The sequence below is a fragment of the Salmo salar genome, chromosome 15 (genome assembly GCF_965601325.2).
Source record: "Salmo salar chromosome 15, fSalSal1, whole genome shotgun sequence".
Lineage (NCBI taxonomy): Eukaryota > Metazoa > Chordata > Actinopteri > Salmoniformes > Salmonidae > Salmo > Salmo salar.
Window position 1 is genome coordinate 7,543,776 of NC_138305.1, and position 26,225 is coordinate 7,570,000.

At 46.3% G+C, this 26,225-nt stretch overlaps 1 protein-coding gene across 8 annotated transcripts in view; it reads left to right on the plus strand.

Moving 5' to 3' along the window:
- Nucleotides 1-26,225, plus strand: part of LOC106570910 (sodium-dependent phosphate transporter 2) — a 99,742-nt gene that overhangs the window by 33,780 nt on the left and 39,737 nt on the right. For 5 of the 8 annotated variants that reach the window (XR_014380581.1, XM_082961574.1, XM_045695389.2 and 2 more), the window contains exon 2: nt 26,072-26,225. This exon is cut by the window's right edge and continues 466 nt beyond it. The gene's annotated coding sequence lies outside the window, so the exon portion shown is untranslated. Of the gene's footprint in view, nt 1-7,343; nt 7,537-7,649; nt 7,705-22,403; nt 22,585-26,071 lie in introns of those variants that run through there. The other 3 variants (XM_045695392.2, XM_045695390.2, XM_045695393.2) reach the window with 3 other exon arrangements.

Consider the following 26,225-nt stretch of genomic DNA (forward strand, 5'->3'; position numbering starts at 1 on the left):
GCAAGCAGGATTTTCTTCCGGGTCTGTTTTTAGAGAGAGTTCACCCAAATTACAAAATGTTTGTGTCCTTGAAAGCAGTCTATGGACAAGGAGACTGCAATCTTATGATTTTGGCTACCCTCTGCCATCCTTATGATTTTGGCTACCCTTTGCCATCGACCATTAATCTAACAAACTTCTTGTGCCGAGCTTTGGTGTAGTGGTAACACTCTGGCACGTGTCACATACAACTTTCTACCTGCTTCCAACCTCCCTGCTGTTTCTAACATCTCCCTATCTCGTTCATTACTGCCTGAATGAAATGTCAAACCACCTAAAAATGTTTACAAAAATATGAGCACACTTTAAAATGTCACCCCCCCCAGAAAAAACATAATCTAAAAGTAACAAAGTTGTCGAATTCTGAGTTAATTTACTGTTCAAGGCATCCTGAATACATCTGCCCTGTTTGTTTTGTTTTACACCCTGATCATAGGCCTTAAGCCGAAATACATATTTGCAGGAAATGAGCTTTAAAACTGTACAATTTTCCCAGTCCCCAGGATTGTGCCAGGGGGCAATGAAATTCACATGGCAAATCTCACTATGCAGAAATCGCTATGCCATTTCCTGGTTGCAAAAATTATAATAGTTTAATTTTAATTTGTGACAATAACAAGCAACTATAGTGTAGAGAATCATTATACCATCTGAACCGCTGTGAAATATAGTTTACCTTATCCAAAAATATAGTATTTATCTGTTTTGAAAGCTGGTGTACAAAACCCAAGGTAAAAGATGCAAAAAGGGAAGCATAGAAATAGGGTACCTATCCCGCTTTGTAGACTTGCTTTCAATGAGAATGACAGATCTATAACACACATTTCTATGTGAATTTGACTGGGCAGGGGCGCAGCCATGGGTGGGCCTAGGAAGAAGACGGATGTAGAGGTTATGGGCTGGCGTGGTTACATGTGGTTTGAGGTTGTGAGGCCGGTTGGACATACTGCCAAATTCTTTAAAACAACATTGGAGACGACTTATGGTAGAGAAATGAACATTACATTCTCTGGCAACAACTCTGGTGGACATTCCTGCAGTCAGCATGCCAATTGCACGCTCCCTCAACATTTGTGACACGTGGCATTGTCTTGTGTGACAAAACTGCACATTTTAGAGTGGCATTTTATTGTCTTCAGAACAAGGTGCACCTGTGTAATGATCATGCTGTTTAATCATCTTATTGATATGCCACACCTGTCAGGTGGATTATCTTGGCAAAGTAGAAATTCAGACCAGAGAATCTTGTTTCTCATGGTCTGAGTCCTTTGGGTGCCTTTTGGCAAACTCCAAGCGGGCTGTCATATGCCTTTTACTGAGGTGTGGCTTCTGTCTGGCCACTCGACTACTATAAAAGCCTGATTGGAGAAGGTTGTCCTTCTGGAATATTTTCCCATCTTGACAGAGGAGCTCTGGAGCTCTGTCGGAGTGAACATCGGGTTCTTGGTCACCTCCCTGACCAAGGCCCTTCTCCTTTGATTGCTCAGTTTTGGTGGTTCCAAACTTCTCCCATTTAATAATGATGGAGGAGGCCACTGTGTTCTTGGGGACCTTCAATCGTGCGGAAATGTTTTGGTACCCTTCCCCCAGATCTGTGCCTCGACACAATCTTGTCTCGGAGCTCTACGGACAATTCCTTTGTCCTCATGGGTTGGTTTTTGCTCTGACATGCACTGTGAACTGTGGGACCTTATAAATACAGGTGTGTGTGCCTTTCCAAATCATGTCCGATCAATTGAATTTACCACAGGTGGACTCCAATCAACATCTCAAGGATGATCAATGGAAACAGGATGCACCTGAGCTCAATTTCGAGTCTCATAGCAAAGGGTCTGAATATTTACGTAAATAAGGTATTTCTGTTTTGTTTTTATATACATTTTGCACAAAAAAAAACCTGTTCGCTTTGTCATTATGGGGTACTGTTTGAGAATTTTTTATTTAATCCATTTTAGAATAAGGCTGTAGCGTAACAAAATGTGGGAAAAGTGAAGGGGTCTGAATGCTTTCCGAATGCACTATGTAATTGGGAATTGATAGACACTAACAATGAAATGCAAACAATACATACAATGAAGTTATGAAACCATAAATGTGCACAAATTGGCGGGAGAGAGAGAGCGCATTCTGGAGAGAGAGAGAAGTGTACTGTGCATCTGGGCGCATAGTCAATCCAATGTCTGCATTGGGCCATATGGAGCCTGTGACCACATTTTCGAATCAAGCCTCTGCAATGGATTTACATTTGAAGTCAGAAGTTTACATACATCCTAGCCAAATACATTTAAACTCATGACCATTTAATCCTAGTAAAAAGTCGCTGTCTTAGGTCAGTTAGGATCACCACTTTATTTTAAGAATGTGAAATGTCAGAATAATAGTAGAGAGAATTATTATACTTCCACAAGCTTCCCACAATGTGTTGGGTGAATTTTGGCCCATTCCTCCTGACAGAGCTGGTGTAACTGAGTCAGGTTTGTAGGCCTCCTTGCACGCACACGCTTTTTCAGTTCTGCCCACAAATGTTCAATAGGATTAAGGTCAGGGCTTTGTGATGGCCACTCCAATACCTTGACTTTTGTCCTTAAGCCATTTTGCCACAACTTTAGAAGTATGCTTGGGGTCATTATCCATTTGGAAGACCCATTTGCGACCAAGCTTTAACTTCCTGACTGATGTCTTGAGATGTTGCTTCAATATATCCACATAATTTTCCTACCTCATGATGCCATCTATTTTGTGAAGTGCACCAGTCCCTCCTGCAGCAAAGCACCCCCACAACATGATGCTGCCACCCCTGTGCTTCACAGTTGGGATGGTGTTCTTTGGCTTTCAAGCCTCCCCCTTTTTCTTCCAAACATAATGATGGTCATTATGGTCAAACAGTTTCATCAGACCAGAGGACATCTCTCCAAAAAGTATGATCTTTGTCCCCATGTGCAGTTGCAAACTGTAGTCTGGCTTTTTTATGGCAGTTTTGGAGCAGTGGCTTCTTCCTTGCTGAGCGGCCTTTCAGGTTGTGTCGATATAGGACTCGTTTTACTGTGGATATAAATACTTTTGTACCTGTTTCCTCCAGCATCTTCACAAGGTCCTTTGCTGTTGTTCTCAGATTGATTTGCACTTTTCGCACCGAAGTATGTTCAGCTCTAGGAGAATGAACGCTTCTCCTTCCTGAGCGGTATGACGGCTGCGTGGTCCCATGGTGTTTATACTTGCGTACTATTGTTTGTACAGATGAACATGGTACCTTCAGGCGTTTGGAAATTGCTCCCAAGGATGAACCAGACTTGTGGAGGTCTGCATTTTTTTTCTGTGGTCTTGGCTGATTTCTTTTGATTTTCCCATGATGTCAAGCATAGAATCACTGAGTTTGAAGGTAGGCCTTGAAATACATCCACACCTTCAATTGACTCAAATGATGTCAATTAGTCTATCAGAAGCTTCTAAAGCCATGACATCATTTTCTGGAATTTTCCAAGCTGTTTAAAGTCACAGTCAGCTTAGTGTATGTAAACTTCTGACCCACTGGAATTGTGATACAGTGAATTATAAGTGAAATAATCTGTCTGTAAACAATTGTTGGAAAAATGACTTGTGTCATGCACAAAGTAGATGTCCTAACCGACTTGCCAAAACTAGTTTGTTAACAAGAAATTTGTGGAGTGGTTGAAAAACGAGTTTTAATGACTCCACCCTAAGTGTATGTAAACTTCCCACTTCACCAGTAGTTCACTGAGAGTGGCACAGGTATATAGTTATTTGTTACTGCTCGACCGTCTGTCCACATAATCCTATTCATTGTGATCCAAAAGACAAAACTGATACTGTAACAGCACTCCTACCCTGAGACTCTCTTCTCTCTGAACCATAAACTATACTCTAGTGGGAGTGACTGCTGCGCCGACGATATGCCCGCCGCGACGACGATATGCCCGCCGCGACGACGATATGCCTGCTGCTAAGACTATATTTGTATGTGTGTGTATATACACTGCTCAAAAAAAATAAAGGGAACACTTAAACAACACAATGTAACTCCACGTCAATCACACTTCTGTGAAATCAAACTGTCCACTTAGGAAGCAACACTGATTGACAATACATTTCACATGCTGTTGTGCAAATGGAATAGACAACAGGTGGAAATTATAGGCAATTAGCAAGACACCCCCAATAAAGGAGTGGTTCTGCAGGTGGTGACCACAGACCACTTCTCAGTTCCTATGCTTCCTGGCTGATGTTTTGGTCACTTTTGAATGCTGGCGGTGCTTTCACTCTAGTGGTAGCATGAGACGGAGTCTACAACCCACACAAGTGGCTCAGGTAGTGCAGCTCATCCAGGATGGCACATCAATGCGAGCTGTGGCAAGAAGGTTTGCTGTGTCTGCCAGCGTAGTGTCCAGAGCATGGAGGCGCTACCAGGAGACAGGCCAGTACATCAGGAGACGTGGAGGAGGCCGTAGGAGGGCAACAACCCAGCAGCAGGACCGCTACCTCCGCCTTTGTGCAGGGAGGAGCAGGAGGAGCATTGCCAGAGCCCTGCAAAATGACCTCCAGCAGGCCACAAATGTGCATGTGTCTGCTCAAACGGTCAGAAACAGACTCCATGAGGGTGGTATGAGGGCCCGACGTCCACAGGTGGGGGTTGTGCTTACAGCCCAACACCGTGCAGGACGTTTGGCATTTGCCAGAGAACACCAAGATTGACAAATTCGCCACTGGCGCCCTGTGCTCTTCACAGATGAAAGCAGGTTCACACTGAGCACGTGACAGACGTGACAGAGTCTGGAGACGCCGTGGAGAACGTTCTGCTGCCTGCAACATCCTCCAGCATGACCGGTTTGGCGGTGGGTCAGTCATGGTGTGGGGTGGCATTTCTTTGGGGGGCCGCACAGCCCTCCATGTGCTCGCCAGAGGTAGCCTGACTGGCATTAGGTACCGAGATGAGATCCTCAGACCCCTTGTGAGACCATATGCTGGTGCGGTTGGCCCTGGGTTCCTCCTAATGCAAGACAATGCTAGACCTCATGTGGCTGGAGTGTGTTAGCAGTTCCTGCAAGAGGAAGGCATTGATGCTATGGACTGGCCCGCCCGTTCCCCAGACCTGAATCCAATTGAGCACATCTGGGACATCATGTCTCGCTCCATCCACCAACGCCACGTTGCACCACAGACTGTCCAGGAGGTGGCGGATGCTTTAGTCCAGGTCTGGGAGGAGATCCCTCAGGAGACCATCCGCCACCTCATCAGGAGCATGCCCAGGCGTTGTAGGGAGGTCTTACAGGCACGTGGAGGCCACACACACTACTGAGCCTCATTTTGACTTGTTTTAAGGACATTACATCAAAGTTGGATCAGCCTGTAGTGTGGTTTTCCACTTTAATTTTGAGTGTGACTCCAAATCCAGACCTCCATGGGTTGATAAATTGGATTTCCATTGATTATTTTTGTGTGATTTGTTGTCAGCACATTCAACTATCTAAAGAAAAAAGTATTTAATAAGATTTTCATTCATTCAGATCTAGGATTTGTTATTTTAGTGTAGCCTTTATTTTTTTGAGCAGTGTATGTGTATATATGTGTATATATATATATATATATTTTTTTTTTTTTACTTGGCAAGACTATATGACTGCTGCAATGATAACCATGGTCACTGTAGTATAATGGTTGCTATGGGTATCATGGCTGTTGCCGTGTTAATGATTGCTGAAAAGAGAAGGACGAGGCTGACACAAAGACTCAAAGAAAGACAGATGGAGTACTCTAAAAGGCTGTTCCTAGATCAGCCCAGAGTGAACAGACCGACACCAGTACTCTGGCCTTTTTAGATCGCATAACTCTTAACAGCTGGCCATAGATCAGCTTGGCGAGCAATCCCTGTTTGTGTCGTTGTTTTGTTGTGAGAGCTGGTGTCTGCCTGTGAAGAGAGGAGGAGAGGGCAGCATAAAGCATACCGTTCACCTCCTCTTTGAAACGAGTGATTGTGCCATAGAGTAGAGGCAGGAAAACGTGTGTGTGTGTGTGTGTGTAAGTATTGCAGACTCAGACCTACGAGTAGGGCTGTGACGGTCATGGAATTTTGGATGATGGTTATTGTCCAGCCAAATGACTGTGGTCACAGTAATAACCGTTTTTGAATAGCAACAACATCAACAACAACAAAAAAGTTGCGCTGGTGAAAATATTTCCCCCTCTCCGATCCTGACTGCGTATGTTGCCATGGAAATAGAATGAACTGGACGGGCGTCTCCATTCAAGTCAATAATGGCTGGACTGACACCCATAGCAAGTGTACAGGACCTATAGGAGCAAAGCAGGAAGTGAAAGCAGGATATGTACCCGTTTTTTTTTAAATATGTGCTGTGATTTTGTTGATTCAACTGTACAAAGAAATGAAATGAAATGTATGCATTCATTACTGTAAGTCGCTCTGCATAAGAGCGTCTGCTAAATGACTAAAATGTAAATGTAACTGACATTACAGAAATACATTCCATTGCATGTGGCACATCGGTTAACATCATTTGAATGGACGCTCCTTATTACCATGGAAACGATTGCATCACAATACCAAGCAGCCATTGTGAGTGTACCCATGAGTTTACCAGTCAGATTGGCAGAGTAAGAGATCCAAAGCCCGTTCTATTCATTATATATCTGCGTGCTGCTGAAGGAAGGGGGGCATTGCCTAGGCAACCCGAAGACTCGTTTGGTACAACATCTTGCTTGTTTCAGTAAGAAGCAACAAAGTTTATCCCGAGATGTTAAGAGTCCACGTTACTGCAGAAACAGACTCAACCGCATGAATGCTTGGTCGTCCCGTCTTCAGTTAGCCATTCGTTCCACACAACAACAAAAAAAAGGGTGTTTTTATTTTCATTCCGTCCGCGAGCTGCTAGCGTGTTCTATTTTCTGTTGCAAACACAGCACGTGTGTAATCTGTGATTCCAGAAGCCCCTCTGGTGTATGGCTGTGTATTCTCTGTTTTACAATGTGGTAGTGACGGAGGGAGTCACAGGGTACTTCTGTTACAATGTGGTAGTGAAGGTGAGAGGGGGTTCACAATGCCCTTGGTCCAACTGCATGGCTGTTGCTGGCTGCTAGATACACACACCATCTCTCCTCTCTCCCCTCAACATCCCCTGTTTTATTCACTACCTCCGTCTCCATCTCCCTGGCCTCCCCTCGTGCAATTGGCCAGTCTGTGGTGCTCTGCCTCCTAGCTGATTTCTGATTTGACAGCTTGTGCTGTGATGCAGCTGCGGATTCCTTCCTTTAAGAGGCAGTCTAGAGTCTAGACTGCTGCGCTGTGGCCGCAACATCGACACTATCTGCTGATCCTCCTCTCTCCCTCTCCTCTCTCTCCTCTCTCTCTCTCTCATCTGTCTTCATTCCTCTCACTGCATGTTGATCTGATCCCTCTCTTTCTGTATTCCGTCCCTTTCCCCTCTGTTCCCTCTCTTTCTGATGTGAGGAGACTGCATGCTGAAGGTGAGTGGAGTTGACTGCGAGACCAGCTATATGTCTCTCTGTCCCTTAAGTAGTGATTGAGGATTCCATTGTAAGTAATCTGTACCTTTTTTGTGTGTGTGCGTTTGCTGTAGGTATCAAGCCTGTACACTGTTGAGGTGTCATGGAGGATCTTTTATTATCTACCTTGTGAGTCCTCATCAGATGATGGTGTGTCTGTTAGCTATGGGTCCTGATGCCGTACACCGTGTGTCTGTTAGCTATGGGTCCTGATGCCGTACACCGTGTGTCTGTTAGCTATGGGTCCTGATGCCGTACACCGTGTGTGTGTTGTTGGTCAGAGCCGGTCTGTGCTATATCGATAGCATCTTTCTGGAGCTGTGCGGCTGAGTCAGTGTCTGTCTGCGGCGGAGTCAGTGTCTGTCTGCGGCGGAGTCAGTGTCTGTCTGCGGCGGAGTCAGTGGAGCTGCAGTGCCAAGGTTCATGTTACATTTTACAAAAGGAAGACGTGTGGGCCAACAGTGGGATATCTAATGGTGATTGGGTAATCAATCAGTCAAAGTAATGCTAGAACTGAGTGGTCGGATCCTAGATTGTTTCTAGAGAATAAATGGCCATAAAAGCTGCGTCGTTTTTTGGGGGGGTTTTTTGTACCTTTTTATTTAACTAGGCAAGTCAGTTAAGAATAAATTCTTATTTACAATGACGGCTTACCAAAAGGCAAAAGGCCTCCTGCGGGATAAATATAGGACAAAAACGCACATCACACATGTTTGATGTCCTTGATGACTGTCACTGTGGCCCACTTATTCAGACTACACTGTCTCGTGGCTTTATCATGGAGTACAGGCTGTTGATTCAGACTACACTGTCTCGTGGCTTTATCATGGAGTACAGGCTGTTGATTCAGACTACACTGTCTCGTGGCTTTATCATGGAGTACAGGCTGTTGATTCAGACTACACTGTCTCGTGGCTAGATCATGGAGTACAGGCTGTTGATTCAGACTACACTGTCTCGCGGCTAGATCATGGAGTACAGGCTGTTGATTCAGACTACACTGTCTCGCGGCTAGATCATGGAGTACAGGCTGTTGATTCAGACTACACTGTCTCGTGGCTTTATCATGGAGTACAGGCTGTTGATTCAGACTACACTGTCTCGTGGCTTTATCATGGAGTACAGGCTGTTGATTCAGACTACACTGTCTCGTGGCTTTATCATGGAGTACAGGCTGTTGATTCAGACTACACTGTCTCGTGGCTTTATCATGGAGTACAGGCTGTTGATTCAGACTACACTGTCTCGTGGCTTTATCATGGAGTACAGGCTGTTGATTCAGACTACACTGTCTCGCAGCTAGATCATGGAGTACAGGCTGCTATAAGCGTCATCTCATTTAAATCACTTCAATTTTTATACACTCTCTTTCTTTTGCCTGTATTTTTCATTGAACGCTACAGGAACAGGCCATGGCCTGAACCATTAAATGCCCCCACTAGAGGGCAATGCCGCCCCTATTTCGACATTATTCCTTTCCTATAAAGAATGAAGCAGGTTTCTGATAAATCTTTAACATTAGCTAGCTAATGTTATCTGTTGTTGCTACACCATATTCAAAAGAATAGCCAGCTGGCTAGGCAATGGCTGGTTCTGGAGTTGGATTTGTCATAAACATTGAGTAAAAACTTCACCACAGATGGATAGGGGAAACCAGTGTCTTTGACTTTATCTCCAAAGATCTTCCATAAATTGCGGCCCCGAATCTGCCATAGAAAGAATAAGATGACACTCCGGTAATATGGATAGCCTAACTATTGAACAGTTTGGTAATATGGATAGACTAGCTATTGAACGGTTTGGTAATATGGATAGCCTAGCTTTTGAACGGTTTGGTAATATGGATAGCCTAGCTATTGAACGGTTTGTTAATATGGATAGCCTAGCTATTGAACGGTTTGGTAATATGGATAGCCTAGCTATTGAACGGTTTGGTAATATGGATAGCCTAGCTATTGAACGGTTTGGTAATATGGATAGCCTAGCTATTGAGCGGTTTGGTAATATGGATAGCCTAGCTATTGAGCGGTTTGGTAATATGGATAGCCTAGCTATTGAGCGGTTTGGTAATATGGATAGCCTAGCTATTGAGCGGTTTGGTAATATGGATAGCCTAGCTAGTGAGCGGTTTGGTAATATGGATAGCCTAGCTAGCCTAGCGGTTTGGTTATATGGATAGCCTAGCTGTTTGGTAATATGGATAGCCTAGCTAGCTGAACGGTTTGGTAATATGGATAGCCTAGCTAGCCTAGCGGTTTGGTAATATGGATAGACACTTGTGATTTCAAAACCATTAATCTTGAAGCGACGGGGAGAGCGGGTTTCCAAAATGTTATTATATCACACAAAATTATACAGAATAGTGCAGAATAGTACAGAAATAATACAGAATATTACAAAATACAGAATGTACAGAATATACAGACTAACTCAAACTTGACAAATGATCCAGTGGATAATGATAATGTGCTGATAAAAAGTCTGCACCCCCTATTTTAATTTGCTCCATGGCTCAAGTGGAGGCTATGGCGAACAGGTGTTTGGTTCAGCTCAGTCGTGACTCACATAGAGGAAGAACTTTGCAGGAATTTCTGCTGACTAAACAAGTCGACGCTGGTGGGTGGTAACATAAAGAAATTAAACTGAAAAGTATTAGAACGTCGTATCATAGGGGAAACAAACAGCATTGACACATAAAATATCAGAAGTTACCACTTCCAACACCAAATATATCATACTTTGACTAAAATGATGACTTATTTACTTAAATCATTGTGTAACATCATGGGTAAGCTATATGGGCCTCGTCTTTCAGCTGAAACAAAGTCAAGATTCGCTCTTGTGGGCATTTTAAAGGTGTCTTTACAAGGTTGGATAAAAGTTAGCTCAACAACGGGAAGGCTGGTCAAGGTCAACTGGATGCTCTGACTGTGTAGCCTATTTCTATGGCCCATTGTGAGGTCAAACATTTTTTTTTTAATGATTTTTTTTAGGTATCTGTGACCAACAGATGCATATCTGTAGTCCCTGTCATAAATCCATAGATTAGGGCCTAATTTATTTATTTAAATTGACTGATTTCCTTATATGAACTGTAACTCAGTAAAATCTTTGAAATTGTTGCATGTTGCGTTTTTTATTTTTGTTCAGTAAATTTCTTTGGCCATTTTCGTGGTCAAATTTGATGTAGCTCAGAAAGTGTGTAATTTGGTTGGATTTGAAGAAAGGTATTCTAAAAGCAGAAGAGGTAGAGCGGAAAGGAGAGAGCCAGGAGAGGCAGAGAGGTAAGGTTGAGTGAGTTTTTGCCTGATTAGAAGATTTGAAATAGAAAGTTTAAAGGCCCAATGCAGCCGTTTTTATCTCGGTATCAAATAATATCTGGGTAACAATTAAGTACCTTACTGTGATTGTTTTCAATTAAAATGGTCAAAAAGAAACACAGCTTCTTAGCAAAGAGCAATTTCTCAAGTAAGAATTTTGCTAGGACTGTCTGGGAGGGGTCTGAGTGGGGGGGAGAACTGAAAACTAGCTGTTATTGGCGGAGAGGTTTGGAACTCTCTTTCTTATTGGTCTATTAACAAATGTACTGCTTGGTGATGTCATCAGGCAGGCCAAAACTCCATCCCTCAAAAACATTTCACCATCGTGTTCATAATTTCACAGTATTATTCCGGCCTCATAGTGTGGAATTGTATATAAAACACAGGCAAATCCCATTTTTGACTGCACTAGGCCTTTAAAAATATGCTGCTTGAAAACAAAATGGATGACATTTTATTGGTTGCATACACATATTTTGCAGATGTTATTGCAGATACAGCGAAATGCATATGTTTCTAGCTCCCAACAGTGCAGTAATACCTAACAATACAAAACAACACACACACAAAAATTACGGAATTAAGAAATATCAGAATGAGCAATGTCAGTGTCTGGAATATAAATATACGTGTAGGATGGTGTGTGTAGACATTATGGACAGAATATGAATATAAAAGGTGTGTACAGCAGTACCTATGAAGTGGGTAAAACAATATGTAAACATTATTCAAGTGACCAGTGTTAATGACTATGTACATAGGGCGGCAGGGTAGAGTACCGGGTGGTAGCCGGCTAGTAACAGTCACTAAGGTTCAGGGCAGGGTACTGGGTGGAGGCAGGCTAGTAACAGTCACTAAGGTTCAGGGCAGGGTACTGGGTGGAGGCAGGCTAGTAACAGTCACTAAGGTTCAGGGCAGGGTACTGGGTGGAGGCCGGCTAGTAACAGTCACTAAGGTTCAGGGCAGGGTACTGGGTGGAGGCAGGCTAGTAACAGTCACTAAGGTTCAGGGCAGGGTACTGGGTGGAGGCAGGCTAGTAACAGTCTCTAAGGTTCAGGGCAGGGTACTTGGTGGAGGCAGGCTAGTAACAGTCACTAAGGTTCAGGGCAGGGTACTGGGTGGAGGCTGGCTAGTAACAGTGACTAAGGTTCAGGGCAGGGTACTGGGTGGAGGCCGGCTAGTAACAGTCACTAAGGTTCAGGGCAGGGTACTGGGTGGAGGCAGGCTAGTAACAGTCACTAAGGTTCAGGGCAGGGTACTGGGTGGAGGCTGGCTAGTAACAGTAACTAAGGTTCAGGGCAGGGTACTGGGTGGAGGCCGGCTAGTAACAGTCACTAAGGTTCAGGGCAGGGTACCGGGTGGAGGCCGGCTAGTAACAGTCACTAAGGTTCAGGGCAGGGTACTGGGTGGAGGCAGGCTAGTAACAGTCACTAAGGTTCAGGGCAGGGTACTGGGTGGAGGCTGGCTAGTAACAGTCACTAAGGTTCAGGGCAGGGTACTGGGTGGAGGCTGGCTAGTAACAGTCACTATGGTTCAGGGCAGGGTACTGGGTGGAGGCTGGCTAGTAACAGTCACTAAGGTTCAGGGCAGGGTACTGGGTGGAGGCTGGCTAGTAACAGTCACTAAGGTTCAGGGCAGGGTACTGGGTGGAGGCTGGCTAGTAACAGTCACTAAGGTTCAGGGCAGGGTACTGGGCAGAGGCCGGCTAGTGGTGATTATTTAACAGTCTGATGGCCTGGAGATAGAAGCTGTTATCAGTCTTTCGGTCCCATCTTTGATGCACCTGTAACTGTCTCCGCCTTCTAGATGGTAGCAGGGTGAACAGGACTTGGCTCAGGTGGCTGACGTCCTTAATGATCTTCTAGATGGTAGCGGGGTGAACAGGACTTGGCTCAGGTGGCTGAGGTCCTTAATGATCTTCTAGATGTTAACGGGGTGAACAGGACTTGGCTCAGGTGGCTGAGGTCCTTAATGATCTTCTAGATGGTAGCGGGGTGAACAGGACTTGGCTCAGGTGGCTGAGGTCCTTAATGATCTTCTAGATGGTAGCACGGTGAACAGGACTTGGCTCAGGTGGCTGAGGTCCTTAATGATCTTCTAGATGGTAGCGGGGTGAACAGGACTTGGCTCAGGTGGCTGAGGTCCTTAATGTTCTTCTAGATGGTAGCAGGGTGAACAGGACTTGGCTCAGGTGGCTGAGGTCCTTAATGATCTTCTAGATGGTAGCGGGGTGAACAGGACTTGGCTCAGGTGGCTGAGGTCCTTAATGATCTTCTAGATGGTAGCAGGGTGAACAGGACGTGGCTCAGGTGGCTGAGGTCCTTAATGATCTTCTAGATGGTAGCAGGGTGAACAGGACTTGGCTCAGGTGGCTGAGGTCCTTAATGATCTTCTAGATGGTAGCAGGGTGAACAGGACTTGGCTCAGGTGGCTGAGGTCCTTAATGATCTTCTAGATGGTAGCAGGGTGAACAGGACTTGGCTCAGGTGGCTGAGGTCCTTAATGTTCTTCTAGATGGTAGCAGGGTGAACAGGACTTGGCTCAGGTGGCTGAGGTCCTTAATGATCTTCTAGATGGTAGCAGGGTGAACAGGACTTGGCTCAGGTGGCTGAGGTCCTTAATGATCTTCTAGATGTTAACGGGGTGAACAGGACTTGGCTCAGGTGGCTGAGGTCCTTAATGATCTTCTAGATGGTAGCAGGGTGAACAGGACGTGGCTCAGGTGGCTGAGGTCCTTAATGATCTTCTAGATGGTAGCAGGGTGAACAGGACTTGGCTCAGGTGGCTGAGGTCCTTAATGATCTTCTAGATGGTAGCGGGGTGAACAGGACTTGGCTCAGGTGGCTGAGGTCCTTGATGATTTTCATGACCTTCCTGTGATACCGGTTGCTGTAGATGTCTTGGAGGGCAGACAGTGTTCACCTGGTGATGCGTTGGGCTGACCGCACCACCCTCTAGAGAGCCCTGCTGTTTTGCACACTGTCTCCTGAGGTTGAAGAGGCGCTGTTGTGGCTTCTTCACCACGCGGTCTTTGTGGGGGGGACCATTTCAGGTCGTCAATGATGTGAACACAGAGGAACTTGAAGCTTTTCACCCTCTCCACTGCGACCCTGTCGATGTGAAATGGGGTCGTGCTCTCTCGCTCTGCTCTCTCCTAAAGTCCACGATCAGCTCCTTTGTTTTGTTGACGTTGAGGGACAGTTTTTTTTCCTGGCACCACTCAGCCAGGGCCCTCACCTCTTCCCTGTAGGCTCTCGTTGTTGTTGGTAATCAGGCCTACCACTGTTGTGTGTCTGCAAATTTAACGATATGATTTGGAGACTTGCGTGGCCACGCAGTCAAGGGTGAAGCCCAGTTGCACAGGGCGGGGTTCAGACCCAGGGCCCCGAGATAAGTGATGAGCTTGGACAGCACTATGGTATTGAAGGCTGAGCTGTAGTCTACAAACAGCATTCTTTCATAGGTATTCCTCTTGTCCAGATGGGATAGGTCAGTGCGATGGCGATTGTATCGTCTGTGGATCTGTTGGGGCGGTATGTAAATTATATTGGGTCTGATGTGTCGGGTAAGGTGGTGATATGATCCTTGATTAGTCTCTCAAAGCACTTGGGGCGATAGTCATTTAGTACCATTACCTTTGCTTTCTTTGGTACAGAAACAATGGTGGACATCTTTAAGCAAGTGGGGACAACAGACTGTGATAGGGAGAGATCGAAAATGTCCGGAAACACTGGGCCGGCATCCCTGTGAGGGTTAACACGGATAAATGTCTTACTCGCGTCGGTCATGGAGAAGGAGAGCTCACAGTCCTCGTGAGCGTCGGCGGCACTGGGTTTTCCTCGAAGCGGGTAAATATGTTTTGCTTGTCTGGGAACAAAAGAGGTGGCATTTGACCTCCGTAGGATTAAATAATGGTTAGACTAAATAAAAATGAAAAATTACCCATCTGATACTGGAAAGTATTGGCTCACAATTGAATGTGTTGGTCCATGGAATTCCATTGACTATGAGAGCAGAACTGTAATCAACAAACGCAGGGAATGGAGGGAAGGCTGACTCACTTTTATGTGGTTATAAAACTTTTTTTTGTCTAGATTTATCTCAAACGTGTTTTGACAGTAAAGAACCGTAGAGAACTTAAAATCCCTCAGATTATTCTGATTAAGGACTGGCATTTGTTGAAGATTTTATTAATTCCCATCAATATATTAGTCTAGATATACTGGCGTAGGACCTTCTTCTGAAACAAAATACTTTTACTGTATGTGTGGGAAAATTCCAACTTGTCCAATTATTTCCTAAATGAAATGTGAACACTGGTATTTTTTAAACTGGCTAAAGCTGCTATGTGCTTTTACAGAAGTTAAGTCTCTCTGGAGGGGGTTGATTTGTGTCATAGGTGAGTGTTTGTATGTGAGCCTGTATGTAAGGGATGAGTGTATAAATAAGTATGTGATTTGGTTTGTGAATTCGGTCTCTCAGAACTACATTCTGTTTTAGGTGTATTGTTTGTATATCATTGTAGTTTAAATTTGTGTGACTTATCCATCAGTGTTTTGTTACTTGTTTCGTTTTTTTTTATGGACCCCTAGGAAGAGTAGCGAATGGGGATACAAAGAGACGGGAACATTCTAGAATGAGCAGATGGGAGAGTTCTGTGAAGGTTCTAGAATGAGCAGATGGGAGAGTTCTGTGAAGGTTCTAGAATGAGCAGATGGGAGAGTTCTGTGAAGGTTCTAGAATGGTTCTGGTGTCTGTCTGCTGCAGCTGTCTCGTTCACTGTTTCCTTGTTTAGAACATCAGGCCTGACAATACACACACACACACACACACACACACACACACACACACACACACACACACACACACACACACACACACAGCTATCTGGTTCTGTGCCACAGTTGAACCACCTTCTGCAAGATCCTTGTAGTTTCTCTTGTCAGTAGAACTGTCCCGTTCATCGTGCCGCCTAAAAGCCAACTCTAACATGCCCAAAGTGCAGTAGTGTCGATAAGCTGCTTGAGGACATCCCGGGTTCGTCTTATCTTCTCGTTGTTAGCAGTTTGAGTATGCACACCTTTATCCATTTCATGAATCAATGCAGGTTTTTCCCAGAAGCCCCCCCCAAAACAAAAGATCACTACATTGTCGTTAGCGTTAGCTAGCCATTCAGGTGGAGAAAACTGCACTCTGGTAGCTAGCTAGTTCGGGCAAATTTAAATAAATGGCACAACTCGACACAAAAATCAAGTTCTAAAACCAAGAAAACAGTATGTAATCTACCTCCCGAATCCTGTAGTTTGAATAAACTAATTTGAATTGAATAATTCCCTAAAAATGCTTCTATCGATATTCACCATCTTAATCTGCCATTTCCCAACAGTTTATGTATCTGTCCATAGTCACTATGCAACAAAGTAGTGCACTATAAAGGGAATAGGGTTCCATTTCCCAACAGGTTATGTATCTGTCCATAGTCTCTATGCAACATTGAGGATCAAGCAGCGGTCTGTAGCCATTGTAGGGACTACGTTGTGTGAAGCTGTAGTTTAGTGGGTGTTATGGTTGATGTTGGGCCAGCGAAACACACGAGGGTCTGATAGGGCACTAAGTAAGTGTTCTAGAGAGATCTGGGCTGTGGGACAGAGGGAGGTAGCTGGAGAGAGGGGGGCTGTGGGACAGAGAGACGGAGCTGGAGAGAGGGTGGGCTGTGGGACAGAGGGAGGTAGCTGGAGAGAGGGGGGCTGTGGGACAGAGAGAGGGAGCTGGTGAGATGGTGGGCTGTGGGACAGAGGGAGGGAGCTGGAGAGAGGGGGGGCTGTGGTACAGAGGGAGGGAGCTGGAGAGAGGGTGGGCTGTGGGACAGAGGGAGGGAGCTGGAGAGAGGGGGGGCTGTGGGACAGAGGGAGGGAGCTGGAGAGAGGGTGGGCTGTGGGACAGAGAGGGGGAGCTGGAGAGATGGTGGGCTGTGGGACAGAGAGACGGAGCTGGAGAGAGGGTGGGCTGTGGGACAGAGAGAGGGAGCTGGAGAGAGGGTGGGCTGTGGGACAGAGAGAGGGAGGGAGCTAGAGAGAGGGTGGGCTGTGGGACAGAGGGAGGGAGGGAGCTGGAGAGAGGGTGGGCTGTGGGACAGAGAGGGAAGGAGCTGGAGAGAGGGTGGGCTGTGGGACAGAGAGAGGGAAGGAGCTGGAGAGAGGGTGGGCTGTGGGACAGAGAGAGAGAGGGAGGGAGGGGGGCTGTGGGACAGAGGGAGGGAGCTGGAGAGAGGGGGGGCTGTGGGACAGAGGGAGGGAGCTGGAGAGAGGGTGGGCTGTGGGACGGAGAGAGGGGGGGGGCTGTGGGACAGAGAGAGGGAGCTGGAGAGAGGGGGGACTATGGGACAGAGAGAGGGAGCTGGAGAGAGGGTGGGCTGTGGGACGGAGAGAGGGGGGGGCTGTGGGACAGAGAGAGGTAGCTGGAGAGAGGGTGGGCTGTGGGACAGAGAGAGGGAGCTGGAGAGAGGGTGGGCTGTGGGACAGAGGGAGGGAGCTGGAGAGAGGGTGGGCTGTGGTACAGAGGGAGGGAGCTGGAGAAAGGGTGGGCTGTGGGACAGAGAGAGGGAGCTGGAGAGAGGGTGGGCTGTGGGACAGAGAGCGGGAGCTGGAGAGAGGGTGGGCTGTGGGACAGAGAGAGGGAGCTGGAGAGAGGGTGGGCTGTGGGACAGAGGGAGGGAGCTGGAGAGAGGGTGGGCTGTGGGACAGAGAGAGGGAGCTGGAGAGAGGGTGGGCTGTGGGACAGAGAGAGGGAGCTGGAGAGAGGGTGGGCTGTGGGACAGAGAGAGGGAGCTGGAGAGAGGGTGGGCTGTGGGACAGAGAGAGGGAGCTGGAGAGAGGGTGGGCTGTGGGACAGAGAGAGGGAGCTGGAGAGATGGTGGGCTGTGGGACAGAGAGACGGAGCTGGAGAGAGGGTGGGCTGTGGGACAGAGAGACGGAGCTGGAGAGAGGGTGGGCTGTGGGACAGAGAGAGGGAGCTGGAGAGAGGGTGGGCTGTGGGACAGAGAGAGGGAGGGAGCTAGAGAGAGGGTGGGCTGTGGGACAGAGGGAGGGAGGGAGCTGGAGAGAGGGTGGGCTGTGGGACAGAGAGGGAAGGAGCTGGAGAGAGGGTGGGCTGTGGGACAGAGAGAGGGAAGGAGCTGGAGAGAGGGGGGGCTGTGGGACAGAGGGAGGGAGCTGGAGAGAGGGTGGGCTGTGGGACGGAGAGAGGGGGGGGCTGTGGGACAGAGAGAGGGAGCTGGAGAGAGGGGGGACTATGGGACAGAGAGAGGGAGCTGGAGAGAGGGTGGGCTGTGGGACGGAGAGAGGGGGGGGCTGTGGGACAGAGAGAGGGAGCTGGAGAGAGGGTGGGCTGTGGGACAGAGGGAGGGAGCTGGAGAGAGGGTGGGCTGTGGTACAGAGGGAGGGAGCTGGAGAAAGGGTGGGCTGTGGGACAGAGAGAGGGAGCTGGAGAGAGGGTGGGCTGTGGGACAGAGAGCGGGAGCTGGAGAGAGGGTGGGCTGTGGGACAGAGAGAGGGAGCTGGAGAGAGGGTGGGCTGTGGGACAGAGGGAGGGAGCTGGAGAGAGGGTGGGCTGTGGGACAGAGAGAGGGAGCTGGAGAGAGGGTGGGCTGTGGGACAGAGAGAGGGAGCTGGAGAGAGGGTGGGCTGTGGGACAGAGAGAGGGAGCTGGAGAGAGGGTGGGCTGTGGGACAGAGAGAGGGAGCTGGAGAGAGGGTGGGCTGTGGGACAGAGAGAGGGAGCTGGAGAGAGGGTGGGCTGTGGGACAGAGAAAGGGAGCTGGAGAGAGGGTGGGCTGTGGGACAGAGGGAGGGAGCTGGAGAAAGGGTGGGCTGTGGGACAGAGAGAGGAAGCTGGAGAGAGGGTGGGCTGTGGGACAGAGAGAGGGAGCTGGAGAGAGGGTGGGCTGTGGGACAGAGAGAGGGAGCTGGAGAGAGGGTGGGCTGTGGGACAGAGAGAGGGAGCTGGAGAGAGGGTGGGCTGTGGGACAGAGAGAGGGAGCTGGAGAGAGGGTGGGCTGTGGGACAGAGAGAGGGAGCTGGAGAAAGGGTGGGCTGTGGGACAGAGAGGAAGCTGGAGAGAGGGTGGGCTGTGGTACAGAGGGAGGGAGCTGGAGAGAGGGTGGGCTGTGGTACAGAGGGAGGGAGCTGGAGAAAGGGTGGGCTGTGGGACAGAGAGAGGGAGCTGGAGAGAGGGTGGGCTGTGGGACAGAGAGAGGGAGCTGGAGAGAGGGTGGGCTGTGGGACAGAGAGAGGGAGCTGGAGAGAGGGTGGGCTGTGGGACAGAGAGAGGGAGCTGGAGAGAGGGTGGGCTGTGGGACAGAGAGAGGGAGCTGGAGAGAGGGTGGGCTGTGGGACAGAGAGAGGGAGCTGGAGAGAGGGTGGGCTGTGGGACAGAGAGAGGGAGCTGGAGAGAGGGGGGGCTGTGGGACAGAGAGAGGGAGCATGGGCTGTGTGTGAGTGGCACGATCGCTAGTAGAGTGTGATGTTTTAGGAAGCAGATTCGTAGCCCACTTGCCCAGAGCACACAATCAGTTAATGTGTTAGTCTGGCTTTCAAGCTGTTTACATGCCCTGTTAGACAATAGGGTTTCTGTAGGAGAAAATGTGCTGCATTTACCTCCTATATAAATTGACTTGGATAATCTTTTTGGGGGAAACAAATCAGACAGTTCCATTGTTGTGTCAGGTTGAGCTTTTTGATCAGAAGGTGAGAGTTCTCTGGGGATTTGAATCCTGTGTGGTGGAAATGGGCATCACAAGCAGATTGCTTCTGTCTAGACCCGGGTTGAAATACCATTCAAAATCATTATAAATACTGAATCTGGGCTTGATTGATTTTCCCTTGTGCAATGGAAGCAATGGGAAAGTGCAAACCCTGTGCATCTGGTACTCCAGGTCAGGCTGAAGCAAATGCTAAAATAATTTGAAAGATTTAAATGGTATTTGATAGCAGGTGTGTTCCTTCATATCCAGAAGCTGTTTTTGTAGCTGACTCCACTGCAGTCCACCAACCATCTGTCTGACACATTCTAACACATTCTGGCGGTGAGAGAAAATGTGTTTGTTATCGTACCTACTCCCATAATCTTTTGCTTGTGTCTGGTTCTGCCGCTTTGTGATCAGTTGGGTTACCAGATAGACAGGCTGAAATTATATTGTTTGCCATGACGCTGTCCCTGTCTGCCCAAATACAGGCCTCCATTCAACTCATAAACAACATTTCAGCTCGCGTCTTCACACAAATATAGGTCTGGGTGCAGTTCATAAACAAAGTTGTCAGCTACCTACAGTAGAGGTCTTCACAGTTTAAAGTTGGACCCGTTTAGAAATGGATCTGTGGCTTTCCCAACAGACCCGAAATGCTTTTTATTTCAAACATTTTAAGAGTCCCTTTTCTTTTTTTACGATTAGATTTTAGTAATTTAGCAGATGCTCTTATCTTGAGCGACTTACAATAGTCAGTGCATACATTTTTGTACTTTTCCTATGACGGCGCCACGTTGAAAGTCACTGAGCTCTTCAGTAAGGCCTTTCTACTGCCAATGTTTGTCTATGGAGATTGCATGGCGGTGTGCTCGATTTTTATACACCTCTTGATCTATTCAATTATAGCATAATTGTACTATTTGTATTCATTTGCATCACTGTTAATGACATACTTTTATTTTGAAGGCAAACCACAACTTCCACTGTTGTGCATAATGCTGACAGAGCTCCAGAGTTCATCTGTGGAGATGGGAGAACCTTCCAGAAGGCCAACCATCTCTGCAGCACTCCACCAATCAGGCCTTTATGGTAGAATGGGCAGATGGAAGCCACTCCTCAGTAAAATTAAGATTTCGTCCTAAGTGTCCACAGAATGTTTCTAATGTACAGAAAACAGTTCAACAGTCCCTACGATGAAATACGTAGCCTGTAGGTTCTAAACATGCCTTGGGTGAAATAAATACATTCATTTCCATGTTACAGCAAATGCACATTATACCCTTTGTAAATGACATAGAAAAAGACAACAAATATCACAGTATGCATCTAGTTATACCAAACGAGTCCTTCATTTTATTACATTGTTCAGAAACTTGTTCAAATGTCACTGGTACTCTTGGTACGTTCTGTTCGTTACAAGGTGGGGTGTCATAGCCTGACTCCTGACTTCCTGGTGCCCAATAGTCCGGCTGGTAAACCCCAGTAATACGGTAGTTGTAAAAGATGATTGGCAGATCACCTGTCTCCTCGACCTCCCAAGGGGACACGCAAAATCTTTGTCTGGAGGGTGTGGCCTATATTGCAACGAATGACAGCAATAGGCTAATGCTATTTATTTGACAACAGACCTACTTATATCTTATCTTTAACTAAATACAGAGAACATAAAACAGAACTTCATTTGGCCAACAACAAAAAATGTCTCAACAAAATGAAACAAAACACTTTGTACATATTTAAAGAACTGGTTTAGATTCTTAAATAGATATATGATCATCAGAAAACAAACGATTAAATATTACAGTAAATAAAAAATAAAAAAAATCTTTGTCCACTTCAATATTAAAACTCTTCCCTTGTCGGTTTCTTTTCACTGTACTCAGTCTCCTCTAACTTTTCATTTTACTTCAATGAAAAAGTCCTCCATCTTTGCAATCAAAAGTAGCCAAGGCTCCTTTCACTTAGCAGCAGGTGCACGTGAGGTGAGCAGCTGGAACCAGGGTCAGCTGGGCATAAGCTATACGTTTTATTGAGTTGCAATTGACTGACACATAACAAGCTTGCGCTGCTCTCATCATGTCACACACATTAAATCAACAGAAGACGGGTGCAATCGGGTCCAGTCGATAAATACATTTAAATGAACAGAGGACGGGTGCAATCGGGTCCAGTCGATATAAATACATTTTAATTGCACGTACCGAGACCCGTGACAATTATATCAGACCTGACCCAGGTCCTAGACAAAAGTAAGAAATTGGGACCCGAACCTGGAATTTGTGTCTGTAGGACGCTAGGAGACATCTGACCTACAGTATTCACCCAAATACAGATCTGGAGTCTGTTCATAAACAAGTGTCTGCTTAGAGCAATTTACTGTCTTCACCTAAGTACAGGTCTAGGTATAGCTCATAAATAATGTGTCAGTTACCTAGTATCTACTGTCATCACCCAAATACAGGTCTGGGATCTGTTCATAAACAAGTGTCAGCTTAGAGCTGTCTAATGTCGTCACCCAAGTACAGGTCTGGGAACAGCTCATAAACAACTTGTCAGCTACCTAGTATGTACTGTTTTCACCCAAATACAGGTCTGAGGTCAGGATCTATATATGCTTATGCTGTTGCTAGTGTTAACAGGTTGAATTCATAAACATGTTTTGTTCATCTGAGAATAGCCCCTAGCTGCCTGCCTGTCTCAGCCTTGGAAAGTCTACATGTACTTATAGGCTCATTTAAAAACCTCTTGCTGCTTGTTTGTGTTGTGGTGGTGACTCTCTCACTAAGAACCTTTTAAGACGGCAAGCTGTAAGAGCAGGGTTCAGACTGGTTCTGACTACACCGTAAATAATGTTTGATGCCGTCTAAGGGCTGGTGTGTGTATACTGGAGCTAGTCTACTGGGAAGACGGTCATATTTTAATGCTTATTTGAATTACTACTTGCTTGGTAGGTATATGTTTTGCTTGGTCCTTCTGCTTGGTTGATATATTCTGCTTTGGTAGTTATACTATGCAATTTGTTGTAAACTAGACACCAAACTAGTGGCGTTAGCAGTAGGTTGCTAACCGGGAGGCTTTGTAGTGTCATCAGCTAGCTGATGTTGGGAAAGGGGATACCTAGTCAGTTGCACAACTGAATGTGTTTGACTAAACACCCCAGTTGTTGTTGGGGGTTAACTGTTTTGCTCAAGGGCAGAACGGCAGATTTTTCCACGTTACCGGCTCGGGGATTCGAACAAGCAACCTTTCGGTTACTGTCTCAACTCTCCTCATGCCATTTGTACACACTGTATATAGACTATCTTTTTTTCTATTGTGTTATTGACTGTACGTTTGTTTTTACTCCGTGTGTAACTCTGTGTTGTTGTATGTTGTCGAACTGCTTTGCTTTATCTTGGCCAGGTCGCAATTGTTAATGAGAACTTGTTCTCAACTAGCCTACCTGGTGAAATAAAAATAAATGTAAAAGGTGCTGGCTGATAACTGGGAGACTGTATAGTGGTATCAGCTAGGTGCTGGCTGATAACTGGGAGACTGTATGGTGGTATCAGCTAGGTGCTGGCTGATAACTGGGAGACTGTATGGTGGTATCAGCTAGGTGCTGGCTGATAACTGGGAGACTGTATGGTGGTATCAGCTAGGTGCTGGCTGATAACTGGGAGACTGTATGGTGGTATCAGCTAGGTGCTGGCTGATAACTGGGAGACTGTATAGTGGTATCAGCTAGGTGCTGGCTGATAACTGGGAGACTGTATGGTGGTATCAGCTAGGTGCTGGCTGATAACTGGGAGACTGTATGGTGGTATCAGCTAGGTGCTGGCTGATAACTGGGAGACTGTATGGTGGTATCAGCTAGGTGCTGGCTGATAACTGGGAGACTGTATGGTGGTATCAGCTAGGTGCTGGCTGATAACTGGGAGACTGTATAGTGGTATCAGCTAGGTGCTGGCTGATAACTGGGAGACTGAATGGTGGTATCAGCTAGGTGCTGGCTGATAACTGGGAGACTGTATAGTGGTATCAGCTAGGTGCTGGCTGATAACTGGGAGACTGTATGGTGGTATCAGCTAGGTGCTGGCTGATAACTGGGAGACTGTATGGTGGTATCAGCTAGGTGCTGGCTGATAACTGGGAGACTGTATGGTGGTATCAGCTAGGTGCTGGCTGATAACTGGGAGACTGTATGGTGGTATCAGCTAGGTGCTGGCTGATAACTGGGAGACTGTATAGTGGTATCAGCTAGGTGCTGGCTGATAACTGGGAGACTGTATGGTGGTATCAGCTAGGTGCTGGCTGATAACTGGGAGACTGTATGGTGGTATCAGCTAGGTGCTGGCTGATAACTGGGAGACTGTATGGTGGTATCAGCTAGGTGCTGGCTGATGACTGGGAGGTGCTGATCCTAGATTGTCATCCTGCTCCAAGGCTCTTTATGGATGCTGGCCCAAATCAGATGCCATCTTATCAGATTTGGAAACCCAGCCGAGGGGAGGAAAAAGCAGTGAAATGTGATCTTTATAGCAGCTGTCAGCAGGGCCTTGTTGTGGTGGCAGAAAGGTGTCAATACGCTTCTTCTAACGCTGAACACATAGCTCACATCTCATTCACCACACAGTCTTTTTATAGCCTCGCTGCTGACATCGTCCAGCTAACAGGGAGGATTTGATTATTTTTAAAGTGCAGGCGACGATACAATTATTTCCTATTGTGGCTGGTTATCAGAGCTGTCCTTTGCTTATGTTGAGACACACACACACACACACACACACACACACACGGTTGGGCGGTATCAAGATGTACAAAAGGACGCTATTCCCGTCCCGTCGGTATTCCAAAATACCCCGGTGTACGGAATGCTGCCCAACCCCACACACCCTTTAGTGGGCTTGTGTTCGTCAAATACGACGCCTCTCAATCCACCTTTTGTCTTCTTCACTAACCCCGTGTTGCAAGTATTCAGTAAACTCACAGGATATCTAGCCTAATCATGACCTTTAACCTCTCTCTCTTCTTCACTAACCCCGTGTTACAAGTATTCAGTAAACTCACAGGATATCCAGCCTAGAGGTCGACCGATTATGATTTTTCAATGCCGATACCGATTATTGGAGGACCAAAAAAGCCAAGCTATACCATTTTGTATTTCATTTATTTGTAATAATGACAATTACAACAATACTGAATGAACACTTATTTTAACTTAATATAATACATCAATAAAATCAATTTAGCCTCAAATAAATAATGCAAAAACAGTGTTGGAGAAGAAAGTAAAAGTGCAATATGTGCCATGTAAAAAAGCTAACATTTAAGTTCCTTGCTCAGAACATGAGAACATATGAAAGCTGGTGGTTCCTTTTAACATGAGTCTTCAATATTCCCAGGTAAGACGTTTTAGGTTGTAGTTATTATAGGAATTATAGGACTATTTCTCTCTATACGATTTGTATTTCATATACCTTTGACTATTGGATGTTCTTATAGGCACTTTAGTATTGCCAGTGTAACAGTCTTCACACAGTTAGCAACGAGCCAGGCGGCCCAAACTGCTGCATATACCCTGACTGCTTGCACGGAACGCAAGAGAAGTGACACAATTTCCCTAGTTAAAAGAAAGTCATGTTAGCAGGCAATATTAACTAAATATGCAGGTTTAAAAATATATACTTGTGTATTGATTTTAAGAAAGGCATTGATGTTTATGGTTAGGTACACATTGGTGCAACGACAGTGCTTTTTTTCACGAATGCGCTTGTTAAATCATCACCCGTTTGAAGAAGTAGGCTGTGATTCGATGAGAAATGAACAGGCACTGCATTGATTATATGCAACGCAGGACAAGCTAGTTAAACTAGTAATATCATCAACCATGTGTAGTTAACTAGTGATTATGTTAAGATTGATTGTTTTTTTTATAAGTTTAATGCTAGCTAGCAACTTACCTTGGCTTCTTGCTGCACTCACATAACAGGTAGTCAGCCTGCCACGCAGGCTCCTCGTGGAGTGCAATGTAAGGCAGGTGGTTAGAGCGTTGGACTAGTAACCGGAAGGTTGCAAGATCAAATCCCCGAGCTGACAATGTAAAAATCTGTCGTTCTGCCCCTGAACAAGGCAGTTAACCCACTGTTCCTAGGCTGTCATTGTAAATAAGAATTTGTTCTTAACTGACTTGCCAATTTAAATAAAGGTTAAATTCAAAAGAAACGGCCACAATCGTCCAAAAATGCCGATTACCGATTGTTATGAAAACTTGAAATCGGCCCTAATTAATCGGCTATTCCGATTAATCGGTCGACCTCTAATCTAGCCTAATCATGACCTCTAACCTCCCTCTCTTCTTCACTAACCCCATGTTACCAGTATTCAGTAGACTCTCAGGATACCTAGCCTAGTCATGACCTCTAATCTCTCTTTTGTTTTGTTTTGTTTGTCAGATGTGGGAAAGGTGTAGATGGGACTGTCTCAGCTCTGAGCCATGGAATGTCCCCTCCGTCCGCCACTAGCCTGCTCTTCTCCACAGACTGACTTCCAGACACTCAGTTAGCGACACGTTGCTCCCCTCCAACTGAACACAACCAGGAAGGGGAA